This window comes from Pangasianodon hypophthalmus, chromosome 11, assembly GCF_027358585.1.
Source record: "Pangasianodon hypophthalmus isolate fPanHyp1 chromosome 11, fPanHyp1.pri, whole genome shotgun sequence".
Taxonomy (NCBI): domain Eukaryota; kingdom Metazoa; phylum Chordata; class Actinopteri; order Siluriformes; family Pangasiidae; genus Pangasianodon; species Pangasianodon hypophthalmus.
This window is the reverse complement of record NC_069720.1, coordinates 9,653,530-9,673,908: the sequence shown is the minus strand read 5'-3', so window position 1 is coordinate 9,673,908 and position 20,379 is coordinate 9,653,530. Positions and strand designations below refer to the sequence as shown.

The window sequence follows — 20,379 nt, the reverse complement described above, 5'->3', positions numbered from 1 at the left end:
CATGGTCCATAGACAATATGATGCATTGCAAGGACACAAGTTTTAAATTTGATTCTTGCTGCAACCAGAAGTCAAAAGGAGTACACTTGTATAATAATGAAAAAAAATGTGGCGCTTCTTAAGATAACGTTTGCTGAATACAGCACACTGAAGATGCTGTTACTGCTAGCAATTACAGAAAGCATGATGAAATAATTTATTAGTTATTTCTGTGCTCCTACTCCTACAAATTCTGGCAGAAGTGTGGGCTTGAAGCTTTTGATGTAACCATCTAGTCATCCTACATGGTAACTACATCACTAAACCAAAAGGAGGAGAAAACTGCTATAAAAAGGAGGGGAAAAAACCTGTGTTGTGCTATTTCCTTTTATTCATCATTTCTCCACTTGGTTCTATAAGCGACTTCAGATATGTTTAATAGTTTTCTCTGGGCCTTGGTTACTTCTCTTCTCATGAGCAGTACAAATTCATCTTACTAAGATTAAGCCAGAATCTAGGCTTTGTTACTACAATGAATTTTGTCATCATTCTTCAGTGAGTTGTTAAGCCAGTCCTAAAATCCATCTTATTCTGGCTTGGCTCATGACCAGACTGCATGTTCTTCACAATGCTACTTTTAACTGACGTGAGACCTATTCATATATCTTTTCAAGGCATGTCTCCATCCACTTGGGTCTTTCAAATTGGGAAAGTATTGAATTTTAACATTTTGCTTAGGAGAGAGTACTGATCAGGTGGAGGCAGCATGAAGCACACAACAGTCTAAACTTATTTCACAAGAAGGTAAAAAGGGTGTATTGCAGTAACCAAACAGCAGTCTGTCAATTTCTTTTAAGGTTAAAACAGCTTGTCTGACCTTATTCATATGAAACTGATTAGAATTCAAGCTGTAGTATCTACAAAGGTCAATAGGGATTCTACATTATTGCGCATTAGTGGTCTGCTCACAGGGAATTTGTTTCCAAAGCAGGGTCAAAAGGTGCATGAATGTGACAAAGACCTATAATGGCATCCACAAATGGCACATGTAGGCAAGGATTTGACTGACTATACAAATTTCATTCTACATTACTATCATTCATTCACCTTTAGTAGCCACTTTATCCTTGTCAGTGTTGGAGTGGATGCTGAGAGTATCCCAGGAACACTGGGCGCAAGGCAGGAGAATTCAACCTGGATCGAATGCTGGTCCATCACAGGGCATCACACACACACAACTAGGGGCAAGTTGGCATAGCCAATCTACCTACTTGCGTGTTTTTGTAAAGTGCAAAGAAACCAGAGAACCCAGAGGAAACCAACGTGAAGACAGGGACACTCACAAAACTCTACACAGACTGGACTAGTGAGGTGGCAATGGTACCCGCATTACTATCACTCCTACTGAATTACAGCCACAGACTTTTAATTTGCTTGTTTCTTTAAGTTTTTACAAGCTTGGGTTGGTTTGACCCAAAGGTCAGCAGCCATCTGAGAAAGATGGTATAGTAGATGAAGGACAGCTACGTAGATGCAAAATGCTAGGACGTAGCAACTTGTTAGTTTTGCAACAAAGGGATTCAGAGAAACTCAAAAGAAAATGAGCTTTATGGAAGGAGACACCCCTAGCACCCCAAGCACACGAGCCAAACCTGTACATCAGTATTAATATAACAAACTTCTTCATCAAATCAGAGACGCCCCAGAAACTTCACACCAAATAAGATACCAAACACACCCAAAACACAAGCGACTGCTTTCTCTTTTATCCTATTTAATCACCAATCTTCTGTTCATAAAAGCTGTAATTACCATCATTAAGCAGCAGTCTGTCTAGACCACTGCTGAAAACGACATATTCCAATACCGAGAATCAACATGCTAAGAAGAGGTAATTACTAATTATTATAATTGCTTCATTTTCCTTTGTAAAGTCTTTAAAAATTAAACTTTCTCCATTCACTATGTACCTTGATCAGAATTAAGAGCTACCTTTAAGAACAGAACAAAACCACCAGCATTTGTTCTCCTATTACACTTACTTAATATAACACCGCAGCGTCTGTAACTAATAAGCTACTAATCAGATATCTATTCATACAAAAAGACAATGTCCCTCGTCCCTAAGTCCTTGATGAGCGACTCGTCACGTCACAACAATAGAATCTAAAAATATCAAGCCAAATTTTATTAAGAAACCTGAGAAATTTGACCTTCTGTAAACTGTAGAGCCAATAAACGTATTAAAAAGTATTATCTAACAAATGAAGGGAAAAATACTATTAAAGAATGCTAATGATTTGCTAAGGTGTGAATATTCCCCAAGGATCTGCACCGACCCTTTTGCTCGTGTTTCCATTTAAGCTCACTTTAATCACACTGCACACAGAGGCTCGCTTTAATTCGCTGCTCTTTTTGGCAATTTAATGAAGGACGGTCCATTACTCTAATACAAATCAGCTTAAGCCTGCTGAAATGGTCAGACAAACAGGTTCAGCATCAGACAGGCTTCTGACTTACAGAAACTTTGTGGATTTGAGGAATGTTCAATCAGAGGCTTTGATAAAAACCACGTCCGGTAGACATTTATGGTTTGTTTAAAATCGCAAATTCTGCCTCCCTCCTTCTGAAGACCGGTTGGAACCAGGAGTTACACAACATGCTAATAAACAGATCCATTTTTATTTGGAACAGATTCAACTGGGAGTCTACAAGTTGTACCTTTTTTTTTTTTAAAGCACTAAACACTTTCCCAGTTGCTGAGTTTTTACACACTGGGCCAGATGGTGCAAATTACTCCAGCAGATCAACCCATCATCCCAGTTTACCACAGCTTCCTCACAACCACCAGGCTTTTTTAACTGCGTGTAAGAACACTTCAGTCACAGAAACCTACTTTTATTTCACTACAGGTAAGAGATGTGAGCTCCACTCATAGCTGCTAACAGGATATGTGCACTCACTAACAAGCCCTGAATTCATGAAGTGGTGCACATTTGCAATTTAGCTTAGAGGACTGATGTGAGCAGGGACAGGTGGAGTAAACAAAACACTGATCTCACACCTGTCACGCATTTCTTATTATTCATGATGTGAAAGCTGAAGTACAGTTTCCAAACAGCAATTATGGAGTTTTGCAGGTGAATTTGTTACGAATGTTACAGTTAAAGTCACCCCAAGCTTGTTTTGAGGACCTTTTTTTTTCTAAATCAAATGATAAACTGCTTGATGTGTCAGTTCCAGAAAAAATGGCATTAGAGAACAAATTCCATTAAGTATTGAACTTAATTCAGTTGAACAGAAACACCTGTATATTTGCTCTTATCAAGAAATCTATTTATCTTTTGAATGTGAAAATTAAACCACACACAGACAAGGTGTTGATTAATTTTATATAACAGCATGGCTCAGACAATATTTCCAGCTGTATATCAAATAACAGGTTTATATACAGTATGTGTGCTCATTCTAATAAGTTATCGTTTCTATAGTAACAGCTCATTCACAGGGACTTGTATGACAGACGAGCTATATAATCTAAGACTAATAGTAAACTGAATGCTCTATTTAATAAAGAAAAAAATGCATAACCATGGGGGGATATGGGAAAACGTTCTGTAAGGAGCTGTTTATTTAATATTTATGGAAGGAGTCTCCAGTGTCAGTGTTTTGTTACAGGAATTTTGCTCCATGAGAGACTTCAGGTTGCTTTTTTTATCTTATTAACTTCAAGAGAGAGAAAAAAAAGAGAGACTGGTGAAGGAGTGAAAGTTTATAGTTGTTATAATATAAGTGATAACAGGAACTAACTGCATCGCAGGTAACATTAAATGTTACTATAAACATCGTTAAAAATGATGCTCATTAATAAATTAAAACTTGTGATCATTGGCAAATTGCTGCACTATAAGAGGAACCTTCAGGATATGTTGTTATAGTAAAATAATCACCTTTGGGGTGGAAACAGTAACTCTGTTACACACCACCCCATCATGAATTATTTTTCTAGAACCGCACACCCCGTCATGTTTTATTCCCCACTTATTACAACAGCGAGGAGTGGAAATATGGAGACATTCACGGTTCCTTGAGACTAAAGGAATGTGGTCAAACCTCTGCAATTTTCACACTTAGACCAGTCGGAGCACTCAAATAAATTCCCCTGAAAAATCACGAAAAGCACATTTTCTATGGTTCACTATAGAAACAGTAGATTAGGGTGTGGGCTCAGGCTTGTGCTTGCTTTGCTATGCAGATAGAATCACTATAAGATTAAAAATCTGATCGAGTTGGAATTTCAATAGACATTCTAGCATATTTGCACCAAAAAGCGTTTATACTTATGGTATACGGTACAGATATTACATCTGCAGAGCTGATGAGGCACCTTTAAGGATATTTCCGATAAAATTATCCAAACCCAATTTTCACCCACTAGCTAGGTCTCCACATATCTCAACTGTGTCATTGCTGGGATGCCAGTTTGCCTTGCAATCATCTGATGATAGGAAGAAACTATGTATATTACATTCAATATATTAGACTTTGGCAGCCAGTTTCACTATGATTTTTTTCCTCCTCACAAGCCCAGGTGTAAATTAGTACCAAGCTCTATAGGCAAATATTCAGTAAAGCTATTTTTTTAAATACTGCTTGTTAATTGGGCTGCTACTGTCAAATTTGGCAAACCTGGTCATAGCACACAAACAATTTCCTCATGTGTAAAAGAAATTGAAAAGATTAAACAGGATTTTGTAACACTGCCAGTTTTCTAAATGCTATAAAAGCTGGAGTTGACCACAAAAAAAAAATGTATACAGTTTAATTGCCTGAAGCTTATTCTGTATGCAGTCTTTTAATTAAATATAACTAATGCCCTCCATATTGCTTACTAATTTTGACGTGAAATTTAATTTAATAAGAACTTTAGTTAGGAACACATCTCTGTTACTAAACTTGCCTTTCCTCGATAGTCCCTAGCTCTTCGATAGCTGACCATTTCCACCACGTCACTGTGGCTTTTAAATTGCTGTTCATGCTTCCTGATGTACATACTGTACATCCGGCCCTCTGAGTCTATATTGGGAAGCCGTCAAATAGAAAGAAGGAAGTCACTGGATTGGCTTTTCCCTTTCACAGATTTCTAATTAACATGAGCTAACCACAAATTTCCTGAGAGGTTCTCTTTTTTTTCCAGTTCATAGTATTCATAATCGTCACTCCTAATGGAAATTTTAGACAGTTGGGTCTTGAAACATTCAAGCAGTATGTTCTTATCATAATCTGATTGAATGTAGTAGACACAACACTGAGAAAGCTAAGTGAAGAAGTCACTCACGGCCTCGTGATGACATCACCTCCTTTGCCAGCTGATTGTTTTACGAGGCTATCGGGATTTGTGACAGAAATCTGCTGGGAGACAGAAAACAGGTGGCCTTTTGCTCTGTCTGAAATAACATCCACAAGGAATAGAGGCTCTCTGAGGACATCAGAGGGAATGTTCTTGAGAAACTCTGGCTGGGATGAGGCTGACGCTTTGCTCCCAGACAGTAGCACACAGCATGATCTCAGGGAGAAATGCTGGGTAGCTCCAAGTGCCCTGAGGTTTCTGTACAAGTTGGAAAAAAAATAATAATAGTTGAGTATTTCCATCAACTACTGTTAGGATGATAAGAATATCATCCTAATAATGTCATCGAGAGCATCTGTTACACCCTTTATTATTTACATGTCCTCTTAATGCATATGCCTATAACATTCACATAGCAGAAATTTTTTTTTGCTATGCTTCCCATTCATTTCGGATAAAGACAGGCTAATATCCTGCACAGAGGACAGAGCTGAATGCGAGCAGAATAAAGTACAGAATTCTTCAAATGTATGTAAATGCAAAGTGAATAAAGAAGTCAGTATTTGACGGCACATCCAACAGGAGATAAATTTCTTGATTAAAAATTGTACAAACTTTCAGCAGACTTTATCTGAATCTGAACAGATAAAGCAACGTTGAATGCACTTCACTCCAATCTCAGCTGCTGTTGAAATAAGTGTTTTGCTTCCCTGCAATGTGAATGTAAGCATACAAACATTTTTTCTGTTTTCACAATAGCATATCAGACTACAGAAGCATTTATGGAAATGACAGTGGTCCAGACTGGGCGTGGCTCTGAGCCAGACTAAGAGCTTGGAGCCTATTTTCAGGTGTAGTTAGATGTGCATTCTGCACAAAAAATTAAGGCATACAGGCAGCGTAAAGGCAGCAGCACACAAAGCACACTTCTCCTCTCATACATATGCATTTGAGGGAGGATTGACCGCTTAAAAATGTGGTAGTGATGGGAACTGATGACATATTAAACTTTGCCAGCCAGTGTTTTCCATGAGTTCTTTTCCTCCTCCCAAATCCAGGTGTAAATTAACACCATGCGCTATAGGTAGATTTGCCAGATGTATGATTTACTCTCAAAATCAATGTACTTTTAAACTGCCATCAGCCCCCTGGGATAGGCTCTAGCCTCCCTGCAACCCTGTACAAGATAAGCAGTTCAGAAAATGGATGGATGGATGGATGGATGTAATACTACAAGATCATTTATGGATCGTGGTAAAAGAACTATTCAGGAAAACTTTTTAAATACTGCTTGTTAATTGGGCTGCTACTGTCAAATTTGGCAAACCTGGTCATAGCACACAAACAATTTCCTCCTGTGTAAAAGAAATTCAAAACATTAAACAGGATTTTGTAATGCTGCCAGTTTTCTAAATGCTATAGAAGCTGGAGTTGACCACAAAAAAAAAAAAAAAAAAAAGAATACAGTTTAATTGCCTGAAGCTTATTCTGTATGCAGTCTTTTAATTAAATATAATTAATGCCCTCCATATTTCTTACTAATTTTGACGTGAGATTTAATTTAATAAGGACTTTAGTTAGGAACACATCTTTGTTACTAAACTTGCCTTTTCTCGATAGTCCCTAGCTCGTCGATAGTTGACCACTTCCACCACGTCACTGTGGCTTTTAAATTGCTGTTCATGCTTCCTGATGTACATACTGTACATCCGGCCCTCTGAGTCTATATTGGGAAGCTGTCAAATAGAAAGAAGGAAGTCACTGGCTTGGCTTTTCCCTTTCACAGATTTCTAGCTAACCAGATAGTTCTCTTTTTTTTCAGTTCGTAGTATTCATAATCGTCACTCCTAATGGAAATAATGATTTGTATGCACAAATCAGAATTCACGCAGACAGCTAAGTGCTATCGATGTTGTTTCCCCAGCCATTTCTTCATGTCATGGTTTTAACTCCTGCTGTGAGAAATGTGACAGCAAACAGAAATAAGGTGACATGCTGGCAAAAATCCTTGCATCCTAGAGATCTTGTCTACATTAATGGAAAACAAACTGAGTACTTGCACTGTGAGCCCATTAGCTCTCAGTGCAACCCATGTTGCTTAAGTTACATTGTGGAGAAACACAGATGTACACTCTTGCCATTAGTGAATGATTTGCAAATTCTCAGATGGACTACGAAATCCACACAGAAGCCTTACTTAATGATGAATGAAATGTGGAAGGAGGAACAGGGAAAGGAGGCAGCTGGAATGCATGAGTCGAAGTGTATAAATTTAGGACTGTCATCTGTTGCTGAGGCTCTTTGGACAACAACAGACAGATGGAGCCATGAATGTTTCAGTGCATGCATTCGTGATTGAGTCGAGTAGCTTAGCATATATTGCGTTTGTGTATGGATGGAGTGATTAACTTGACATCACTAATCAAGTCTGAGGACTAGCTAAAGTCAGAGGAGTGTAGTATATATGCTAACTTACCTGTACATTAAACAGCATATGACTGAATTCCATGTGATCTTATGATTTATTTCTACTCTCTTTAAAAGCCGTGCCATTAAGGAATGCAAGAACCGAGCCATTAAGGTTTATAAGGGGGCTGAAAGATTAAAGGCACAGTTCTCAGATACCCTAGAGCCTGGGTTCCACCTCTCCAACCTACACTTATCTTTGTGTCCTCCTACCAAATATGCAGCCAATTACAAAATAAGCTAAACTGAATCCACACTGGTGAAACTGATGTTCTGCAGAGATGTTCTGTGTCTGTGTATTTAAAATAAACTGTGTACAATCCCCAACCCATTATCAGAGATAGCCATAAACACATCTCGCAGGTTGAGAGGTCAGCAGCTGAAATATGAATCACATAATCACAAGTGCATTCCACTGAACTGAAAACACTGAGTGATGTGTGGAGGTACAGAATGTACCTTTATGAAAAAAAAAAAAACAAAAAACAGGCTACACAAGAATACAGTAGCCAGGCCTCCCAAGCAAAAATGGATTTTCCATAAGAGCTATGACTTTTAGTGATCTGACCCTGACTGTGATCACTGTGATCTCTGAAAAGGAATTAACTATATATGAACACATCAAGGATATATATTTTAGAGCTTAAGTGATTTACTTTTAAAACTCAAATATCTTCAAAATATGTATTTAGGCCTGAAAGGTCCAGTTTGAAAATTTTCCTTTTTTTTCTCTGTATTTTTAAAGACACGTTACAAAAAAATGAATTGCAATGTTACCATGCATTTTAAGATTTGTCTCCATTTAAGATGTCTTTTTACATTTTTCTGACCTGGAAACAAGCTCAAATTCAAATTTTGTCGGTCTCACACACAAAAATACACAGTATAACGTGCAGTGAAATGCTTTTTATGAATGTCCGTTGACATTAAACAGAATTTACAAAAATAAAAATAAAAAAAATTAAAATCTAAAAATATAATATAAAGGATATACATGATACATGGCAGAAAAAAGTATGGACTCTATGTGGAATAAAGTGCAGATGTGTGCAATGCTGTGCAACATCGAGCTGAGCTAGTTGCCGTGAAAAGTTGCAGCAAAAAAGCTAACATAATAAATATTTATAAATACGGGATATGCCATGTATCACGCCGTGCATGTATGGAACTCCGCCTCCTGCTGGAAAACTGGCTCCTTACGTGACATGATCTTTGTAGAAAAAGGCATAACTAAAAACATTTCTATGTTGTATTGGTAAAATAAAATAAAAATGCTTACTTAAAGACCTATAGTAGCAGCAAAGAAACTCAACTATGGTCGAAACCTGAGTTTTCTTCATTTTAACAGACTTGCGCAGATACGGCGACATTTGATGGCTTTCCCCAACCGCCTTGCATATATTTTTCTTTTTCTATTTTTGGCTGTTTTTTAAAAATATACTTCACAAAAAATGAATTGCTGTATCACCATGCAATGACTCTCTACATTTAGGACTTCTTCTTTTTACATTGGCCTTATATCTGCACAAAGCTGCCTTAACAGTTAACTCACAAGGCATGCATAGTTTTCATTACAAGAGAAATTCAATATTTTCATTGTAGAATTTAGCTCCTAGGCAGCAAAGGGATCTATAATTTACTTACATTTACACTGTACCTCTGAGGATACATTAGAAAAGGAAAATCTACTTGAACAGTACCTTTTGTTTAGCAAAAAAAAAGCATTGTAATAGATGCAAGTCAGTGGTTAATGTGCCCAGAAGGTTGTGAGTTCAAATCCCAGCACTACCAGTTTGCCACCACTGAGCCTTTGATCAACCTCAACTGCTCCATGGTTGTGTACACTAGGCAAGCCTCCGCTCTCCAACTTCCTAAAAAATGTTGGCATTTGTAGAATGTAGAAAGAACATTTTGTCATGTAGCAACTTCCAAAAGCACAATACAAGAATTCAAATCTCCCCAAACATTGTCACTACAATCAACACTGCTTTGCATTTCAGCTCTTCCACCACTGTGATTCCTAATCAGAGCGTCTGCCTGCTGCTGCTCTGTTTATCAGCATATCAAGCGAGATTACAGATCAAATATTCCTCCTGTGCAAACCCTCAGTATAATTGATTCGCACAGATTAATGCTGCAAGGGTTGGAAATGAACACATTTGTGTGAGAAAGATGCAAAGTGACATCACTGGTTCTTTCAACTGTCATTCTTCCTCTTAGCCTCATTTATAGCCATCAATAATGTAAAGGGATAACTGCATCAGCAAAGTGCCATGCTGAACACACACAAAATAAAGCAGAAATGCAGCTTGCTCACTTGTAAGTGAGTCAGTGTGTGTTCAGATATATGGCTTCATTTCTGGCTGCTGGATGGCTTCATTTCCGCCGTGCTCCAGCTTTTACTGCAGATGATGGGGGAGATAACAGCACAGAAGAGTCTATTACATACCTCTCTTATTTCCTGTTTCAATCAGTGCCCGTCTTTCCCATAGGGTGAACTTGGGGCAATTTTTGCAGTTTTAACTACATATATTCTCTCATCATGCTTATACTCATCATTCTCACAGGAGACATGTCCGACCATTTAGCAGTTTAGAAAATGTTAAATTTACCTAATTGACGCAAGCCAATAGGGATTGTAGGGATTTTATTGAATCTAACAGCTATAAACAGTTCTTCCCTCACCAGCATCTCTTTTTTCCCCCATCTCTTGAAGTTAATAATACAAAAAAAAACCTGCATCTTGTCATGTTACTGGTAAAGTGCTGTACACTGGAGACTCCTTCCAAAAAATAAAAATAAATAAAAACTCAGCTTCATCATATCACTGAGTATACACTTTGCTTTGTTAAAAACAACACTTTTAAAAATGGAGTTTATTATTTCTGTAAGATATGGCAGACACGCTGCATAATAAGTACGCTGCATAATAATAATTAATGAATTATCTGTTACTATAGAAACAACAAGGCATCAGAACGAGTGCATTTATATAAACCTGTCATTTGTCTTGCAGCCGTAACTATTGTTGGAGGATCTGTCCTAGAAAATTATTAATTTAAAAAAAAAAAAAAAAAAAAACTTCTGACCAATCAGATTCAAGAACTCCAAAGTGCTGTGTAAAATAAATATGCTATTGCCTGAGTATGGCATACAATTTCATCACAATTAGGAACATCATTTTATTTTTGCATGAATGATAGAGTCAATTTAGCAAAAAGCAGCATCCTATTTATATAAGTCTCCTGCTAATGTTTTATTTAGTGGTTTACATTGCTAGCAACTATGTTTTAAGCAGAAGCTAAAGTTAATGTGTTAGTCAGCCCAGTTAGCTTTGATAGCTAGTTAGCTAAACAAATTACAAGAACAGTTAGCTACTGGGGCATGGGCTTGTATGTTCTAATAAACAGCACAATATGTTATTAAATTAGCGATCATCTTGTGCATTTAGTAGGGGGTTTACGATCATTAGCTATATAACTAGGTAGCTAACATGTGCTCTGTTAATTCAGAGTCAATCAGTTCCACAACACAAAATTCTGATCATGGAGGAGTGAAAAAGGTGTGTGTAAGAAGTGTATATCTATTACTGTGGTACGGGATGTATAGCTCTAGGTGTATATGGTCTGTGCAGTGGGTCCTTTTATTTAGAACTCTAAAAAAAAAAAAAGAAAAAAAAAAAAAAGCTATGACCATCACTGGGCAATAAGCAGAAGTCCCATTTTAAAGTTGATGAGATGTCTAGATGTATTGATCTTCTCTTTCACAAAACAACCTGAGAAAGGCACACTACAAGTAAAAGTAATGATTATTATCCTCTCCTGTTCCAATAACCAGCACCCTATTTTGAACAGAAGGTACCGCAGAGTTATGGCACAGCCTTCAGTGACTCTCAAAGACTCCGAGCGGTCTGACACTATATAGCTGTCAATAAGCAGCCCGGGGTTGTGTGTTATTACAGGTTCACACCAAAAACCGATTCCCTTGGTGGCAAAGCAGGTGAGTGTGGGTACACACAACCAGCCCCGTAGTAAGCAATCATTCGTGCTACACAAAGATGTCGGCTTGTCATTCCATTGCCCCTTTACCACGCTCCTACGGGCGGGAAGTCACTTCTACAACTTGAGGCGACACAGTACAATCATCTAGACTCTGGAGTACATCTAACATCATAAAATCACAGCTTCCTTTTTACATGCAGCTATATGTAATTAAGCCTGAACTGCAAAAATGATTCATAAATACAGTAATAAATCGGAGTACAACACTTCTCATTTCTTTAATTATGTACAAAATAAAATGATCAGGCATGCTGTTATAGGAAAATAATCAACGACGTAGTGGCGTGATATGTTACCACCCTAATGTTGATTAGTTTCCTATAACAGCATGTCCTGAAATGACTGATTGCTCTTGTACAACAATAATTTGCCAATGCTAACAATTTTTTTTATTAAAGAATGGCATGTCAATTTTTATTCATTTCTGTGGAACACCTGCAAAACAAGTTAGTTCCTGTTCTCACTTACATTATGACATCTATAAACCTATAAACAGTCACTCCCTAACCAGTTGTTCCATTTTAATAAGAAAAGAAAATGCAGCTTGTTACCAAGAAAATGCAACATCCTGATTACTACAAAGCTCTGACACTGCTAAATAACCCCACACAGAAAATTTCCCCATTTCGACGATTACACTTATTTTTGAATCTGCTTATTTGAAGCGTCTGCCATACAAGCACCTCTGTCAGAGCTGTTCAGTTACAGAAAATTCATCAACACCTTCTGATTAATCAGATTCGAGCAAACAACAGTTCAGTGGTCAAAGACACTATTACCTTTTATGGACAACTAACATGCAAAACAGAATAACATGCATCGTAACATGCATATTGTGATCCACTATAGTTTATAACTACCTTAATAGAAGCGCTTTTATACTTTAGAGTAACTTCATACCTCTCTAACTTCCATGTTTGACTGAAATAGAGCAGTTTTGACAAGTTTTATTTGCAGATTGAAAAAGGGTGCGGCAGACAAATGGGTACCTTTGTATCCACCTGCAAATTCATAACCTTAGGGGTTTGTTTCCACCACATTCGCTCTCTCTTTGGTGCTAAGTGATGTGCAGACACGCACACTCTCCATGTTACACGGCTCAATTTGTTAGCAGATTGAGGGAATTTATTGGGGTCGTTCTTATCGTGTACGCATGTGCTCTATATATGCATGAACACGCCAGCCTTTCTAACACAGTGCACATACTTTCAGACCTATGAGAGGAGCACTTTAAAATAAAAACACACACAAACTCATACAAAGCAGATCTATTTCAGGCATAAAACACACTAATTGGCCCCACATGACCTCCAGAAAACTGACACTAAAGAAAAGCTGACAATGGCTGCAGGCAATGCTCCGTTACCTCTCCATCCTCAATTCCCGTCACTCCATATCATCAGGTAAGTACGATCCCTGTCGACAATATGCAGACAATGAGCCAAGGCTGTCGTAACACCCATCTTGCGACATCAGCATAAAGTCTACACAAACAACATTAGCTTCTGCCTGAACTCAAGGTCCTTTCTAAGTAGCTCATAATGAATAAGAAGTCACGCGGTTATCATGTGAGCATTTGTGGAGCGATAAGGCGGGTCATTTGTTCCTGTGGGACTAGCAATTCGTCTTTCACAGTTTCAACAAATTGCTCGCGGGAGAACACACACAAAAAATAGAACCATTTATTATGCATTTCACTTGTCGCTGGATTTCATCATTTTCCAATTCCAAGCAATCCAATCTAGAAGTGTGTACGTGCTTTCTCCGAGGCAGATTGCGGTGTACCGCTGCATTTTTTTCTTCGAGCAGCTACTCATGCTGCTATTAGAGTAGAATGACAAAAGTTGCTGCTTCAAATAGAGCCGCTTACTGAGACAACACTTTAGCTTTAGCACTAGTGACCAGAACGTGCAAGTTCAAATCCCAGTGTTGGTGTAAAAAGCTTAAACCTGAATTGTGCAGCTTTATGCATGACTGGATTCTACTTCACTTGTATGTTATTTTTAGGCATCAAAGAGCGATGGCCTCTGAACCTGTGAATCCAGGGAAGTGCTGACTTTTGTGGACCCCCCCTCAAAGCTATTTATTTACACATTTATTTCTGTCATCCTGCATCAGATAAAGGCATCTATATGAATGCGTGAAAATATAACAGTAAGTTATAGAGCACTTCTCTCCACTGTATGAACATAGTTGTATTTTCTGTATTCCTGCCCAGTAGTCCTCACCTCTGCTTTATAGCTAGTGTTTGCCCCTGGGCACATCTTCAGAAGCCTACTGCCCTGCTGCCCTCCTGACAAGAATGTAGCATCGCTGCCCATAACACCACACAAATATCCAAGCAGATTAATTATTATGTTAAAGAAAGCAGCATTAGCAGCCTTTTCTATCTGATCATCATCTGAAAATTTAATAAAAAGAAAGTAATTTAAACCTTTAAAATGAAGCACAAATGGAGACAGTTCCCCTACGGATATTAATCACTACATTCACTGTGACTTCCCAGCCCTGCTTTCAATATTCAACGCTCACACCAATAGTCCTGAGTCCATATTAGTATTCATTTGCATGGAAATGAGTCAAAGTGGAAAGGAGTGAGGCAGAAGCCGGACCTGACTTTTGAGCACAGATCTGAAGAAGAAAGCAATGAAAGCAAAGTGGTTAAGGTTCTGTCCTAGCAGCCAGACAGTTCTAATTTTAAATCCCTAAATGCCAGAAAGCCACTGTTGTGTTGTGCCCTGGAGCTAAACCCTTAGATGTTGACTGCTCAGTTATGGACTTACGGAGTTAATTCTTTCGATAAACACATCTGGCAAACGAATAAATGTAAAGAAAATGTGAATGAAAATTGTCAAAAATGCTTGGCAGATGACTGACGAAGCATAATTCGTCCGCTATGACGCCTGGAGATTGCGAGTTCGAATCCCGTTGGATTCGTGGATGGAAGTCCCGATGGATACGTGGATGGAAATCCACTAATGCATAATTGGCTTTGCTCTCTAGGTGTTTTCTCTGTTGCTCAAAGTGACTCTAGCCAGTCTGTGAGCTTGTCTCTAGTTTAGAAGACAATCAGCACTTTCCTCTAAGTGTGTTCAGTGGCCCTGTTACATGAGCAGCAGTTAGATAAGATTAGGTGTCTGGCATCTGAGGAAGTCCTCACCTTCCCTGGTTGGCATTTGCCATGCGACAGTGGGAATTGGCAAGGTCGAAACGTGGAAGAAAAAGGAGGTGAAAAAAATTTAATCTGTTCCTACAACAGTGATTGAAAGTGAATTGGCAGGAGCATGATCACTGATACACAGGAACAGTATTTATTAACCCTGGCTAAAAACAATGTGTTTTTCCAGGAGACTGGGTATAAAGTGGTGACCCAGAGATAGTCATGTTGTTAAATTTTGTTCAGAAACCATGACAAACACTGATGTGTGGAATGAGTCATGCATTATTGAAGAAGTGTTTATCAGGTTCTTGGTACATGCTGTTCATGTTAGCTCATGTGAGCCTGCATAAATCATGATTCGGCCTGCTCGACAATCGAGTGAAAAATATCGTGCCAAATGCTTACATTGTGTTTCGTCATTAGCTTTTATTGCACCTGCTCATCCCAGTCATGGAGCTAAATATGTAACATAAATCTTGTTCCAGTCCCAACCCAGACAGAGATGATCAGGGCGACCTAATGTACATCCAAAATGCTAGTGCTGGAGAAAAGGATCTTAGCAGAATTCATGCGGTCACATTTATAAAGAAAATGTGAATGAAAACGTAGTTTGGAACAATTTACATAGCAGTATTATGGAAAAAAACAGAAAATAAAACTTCATAATTTTGAGGTACTGCAGGCTATTCTGTAGCTAAAAGCCAGCTTGCTAACCTGCTGACTAGCGGCTTGTAAAAGGCTGACACAATGTAAGGATACTAAACAAAAACAATCTCTAGCTACATGTTATAGAAAACTCTACTTTTTATCTCACTGCATAATCATTTCAATGTTACACTCGTAAACCACCTCAGTATGTATCAGTTTTAAAATCCGCATATGCTTGCTGTGCATTATGGGAATATTACAGCCACCAAGATTACACTTTTTCAAGACATGAAAATTTCAACTATTTCAACTAAATTTCAACTATTGTTCCAGCTGATTCTATGTATTCTGGTGTTCTTAAAAACCTGCTAACAAGGACACCTGACATAAACTATAGCATTTTAGAAAAAGATAGACACTGAGAAATAGAATAAATAATGGGTTTAGACTAAAACAGAGAAGGAGGAAGGATCAGGAGAAGGATCAGAGGGATAGGAAGGGCATGGGTGGAGTGAGAGGACATCTGTCAGCCTCCACCTGTGTGTGTGTGTGTGTGTGTGTGTGTAAAACTAGGTCACTCTGAAGCCAGTCTGTGTTTAATGTACAGCCTAAAATAACCTTCAGACAGGAAAAGCAGAATTATAGCCACTGCTACTTTTCCTTCTACCCTACAATAAACTAATTGCCACTGCCCTGAGGGCTACTTTATATGAATAAGACACAGCCACAATGGTCTCTGCTTCTATGTGCCGCATTCCTGTCCTCCTCTGAGGAGCCAAGAGAGAAAGTAGGTGACTGCAAACCAGCATGCTGTGATTGCATAAGTCATTAGTGAGGCATGGGATGCAGACCGTCACACACGCGGCACTAATTTCATTAAAACACTCATTTTGAGGACGCCTCTGCCGTTAATTAACAACTTAGAGGGAACAGGAGTGGGAGCTCCAAGAGTGTGTGGGAAAAGGATCGCCATTCTCAATAATTTCACACGCCATTTAGTAGCTGCTGGATGAGGAATGAAAAGCTGTTTCTGGCAGCCTGCTGCAAGTTCACACTGATGGAAAAAAAAACAACAAACACCTCAATGCCAGTGGGCTTGGCAACCCAGTGCTAGTTGGTTGGGCAAGCCAAAGCCGGTAGGCTTGGAAAAGCAATGCCAGTGGGCTGGGGAACCCAATGCCAATGAGTTTGGCAACTCAAAGTAAATGGGTTTGGTAACCCAATGCCAATAGACCTGGCAACCCAGTGCCAGTGGGTTGGGCAAACCAAAGTTGGAGGTTTGGAAACCCAATGTCTGTAAGCTTGGCAACCCAATGTCAGTGGGCTTGGCAACCCAACGCCAGTTGGTTTGGCAATTCAATAACAATGGCCTTGGCAAACAAATGCCAGTGGGCTTGGCATTCCAATGCCAGTGCACTTGTCAACTCAATAACTGCAGACCTGGGAATTCAATACCAGTGGACTTGGTAACAGTGAGTGTCAGTGAGTTTGGCAAAGTGCGGCGCCCATTGCATTATAAAAGCTCAATAATGGCTGTGAGTCTACAGATGCCAGTGTTCCATAGGCTGATGTGTGCCAGTATGATGGGCATGACTGAGGTTGGAAGAACCCTAAACTTCACATGGGGAAATTCAGCCAGGGAAAGACTGATCTTAAAAACTGAGAGCTGCATACCAAATGCCTATGGAATAACCATTACAGAAAGACTACAGATCCAAACGCAAACGTTTTTCATAAATGAAGCTCCTGTGTACCCACCTGGCCCACAGCATTCACAAATAACACTAGCTGACAATTGTTTTCATCAGTCAGCTGCTAGATGTGAAAAATACAGATCAGCTCTCAACTGTCGGCCTCCATCACATCACAGGATTGTGTGTGTGCGCGTGTGGGTGTGGGCATTAGCTAAAAAACAACACCAAACACCTGCATGAGAAATTTTACTGGATATTACCTGGGTGTTTTATGGTAGAGATTGTGCATTTCAGACTTCACAGTAAATCTCTTTAACTCTTAGAGGGTTGAATTAACACCTAATGTTGAAGTGATTATTACAGTGTTGGAGTCTCTTGCCAGGTTGAATTAAATGTCATAGGTTTTAATGCCAACAGTGTTAAATTGACTCATACAGTATTACATTTACATCTAGAGTTGAATTAATATCAGTAGTATTGACTAATACCTGCAGTGTTGGATTAACACATATAATGCTGACTTAATGACTACAGTTCAAGATTAACATATACAATGATGATTTAGTGACTACAGTGTTTGTTTAACAACTAAAATGCTGACTTAATAACTACAGTGTTGAATTAACACCATCTGTGTTGAATTAACACATACATTGCTGACTTAATAACTACAGTGTTGAATTAACATCATTAGTGTTGAATTAACACATACAATGCTGACTTAATAACTACAGTGTTGAATTAACACCATCAGTGTTGACTTAGCACCTGTAATGCTGTCTTAATAACTACAGTGTTGAATTAACACATACGATGCTGATTTAATAACTAGTGTTGACCTAACACCTGTAATGCAGGCTTAATAATTGTAGTGTTGAATCAACACCTTCAGTGTTAAAGTCTACTTAATGTCTACAATGCTGAGCATTTCTAAGGTAGAATTTACACTTAGTTTTCAATGAACACCTATACGCACGGTGTCCAGTGTGTGCAGGTTTTCGCTGCAACCAAGCAGGAGCTACACCTGAGTCCACCTGTTTAATCGGTTGATCTGGGCTTGCAGTAGACTCAGGTGTAGCTCCTGCTTGGTTGGAATGAAAACTTGCACCCACATCGGCCCTTTCCGGATAAGACTGGACACCCCTGACCTATAGTGTTAAGCTGACTCATACAGTGTTGAAGTAACATCTACACAGTTCTGAAATTGGAGATGTTTAGTACTATAGGAGTTATTTCAACAACGTAGGTGTTAATTCAGACTTTATGCTTAGGTCTCATGCCAAGACTGCATTATTTCATTCACTATAAGGTGTCAACTAGGTATTCAATCCAACACTGAAGGTTTTGCAGTGCAAATAAGTTGCTTCTCACTGATACTCCTCCACAGCAATTTATTCAGGTATTTATTCAATTAACACTTGTCATTAAATGTTTAATCATAACGAATTCTCATAAGAATACAAATAAACGTGCACTCACCTCTGTGTGTGATGATGCAACGATGCTGTAACAGGTGCTCTTCTCAGGGTCGCTCAGCTCAGCATCACACCAAGGACTCAGGTTCCCAAGTGCGCTTACTTAACAAACTCATTATTAGTGCAGCGTGGAATGCGACCACGTGCATACAGCTCAAAATCAGCTGTTCATCTCTCTCTCTCTCTCTATGCCAGTCTAGGCAAAGTGCACTGGATTTCCCAGTCCTGCTTCTTTAGTCCCTCTGCCCAGTACATCTTGTGCATTAACACACCTGACTCTACTCAGCTCTTTAACCAGCCTCACGTGAATTTTTAATAGGGAGATTCAGTGCGAGCGTAATTAAATAATAAGGATTTGGGGATTGGATTTTTAAAAAGTAGGTCGCCACAATACAACTGTGCAATGAGTGACTCCAGCGCACTACATTTAAGATGATTTGTTTTGGGTTTATACCTGTGAAATATTGTGCATGCTAAAATGCAAACTCGAGTTCCAATTAAAACCAGGCAATCCCTTAATTGCACGAGCCTAAATATGGAAAGGTGCACACTGAATGACACATACCAACCCGAGTTTCCCTCCTCTAAGGAAAGGAGCTCGCGCTCTCCTCTTACGCACCTGTGTCTTATTGAAATATCGACTCTCAACCCTTTAAACGGATCTACACAGATAAATCAAGCTTGTGCAGAAAAAAAAGTCCATAAAGATAAAAAGTCCAAAGTGACACACAAACCTGGATGCACGAACAAAAATCGTTGTCCGCTTCTCGGCAAAAAACCCCAACTGTCATCCAAACTGCTGCGGGAGAAGGATTAACGCGGAGCGTGCGTGTGCCGGCGCGTGCGTGCGTGCATGTGTTATTGTATGAGCTGTGCGCGCGACTGAGCTCCCATTTATACAGACCTGCGCGAGACGCGAGCCGCTAGCACCGCGCTGAGGGGGAAAGCCACGCCCTGTGGCACACCATTGGCTCACCAGGTATGTATATGCAAATAAGGGAGCGATCCGCGCGCTTGCGGACAGACGTGGTATTCAAACCGGCGCGAGGCACGCTCGGAGAAACTTCATTCAGAGACCGTTAAAAAAAAACACAGCTGAGGAGATCGTTTAAACTTATAAACACTTAAATTACTATTGACATCGTGCTGAATTAACCTCGACAGATACTATTGTGAAGAATTAACACCTACACCTTCACGAACCATTACTGTGCTGAAGAAACGCGAACTCAGAAGTGAATTAACACAAACACTGAATTAGCATCCATAGTGTTTACATTCACCACAGATTTGCCACAGTGCTGGTTCATGGACTGCTGTAGGTGTTCATTCTAACCGTTAAAGTTCATATATGTGTTCATTCTAACCGTTAAAGTTCATATATGTGTTCATTCTAACCGTTAAAGTTCATATATGTGTTCATTCTAAACGTTAAAGTTCATATATGTGTTCATTGTAACCGTTAAAGTTCATATATGTGTTCATTCTAAACGTTAAAGTTCATATATGTGTTCATTCTAACCGTTAAAGTTCATATATGTGTTTA

The 20,379-nt window shown here is 39.0% G+C and overlaps 1 protein-coding gene across 1 annotated transcript in view; it reads right to left on the bottom strand.

The window, feature by feature from the left end:
* Positions 1-19,716, bottom strand: part of cemip (cell migration inducing hyaluronidase 1) — a 128,476-nt gene extending 108,760 nt beyond the window's left edge. Inside the window, exon 1 of the mRNA XM_026930312.3 lies at positions 19,568-19,716. The gene's annotated coding sequence lies outside the window, so the exon portion shown is untranslated. The remainder of the gene's footprint in view (positions 1-19,567) is intronic.
* Between the last annotated feature and the right edge of the window lie 663 nt (positions 19,717-20,379).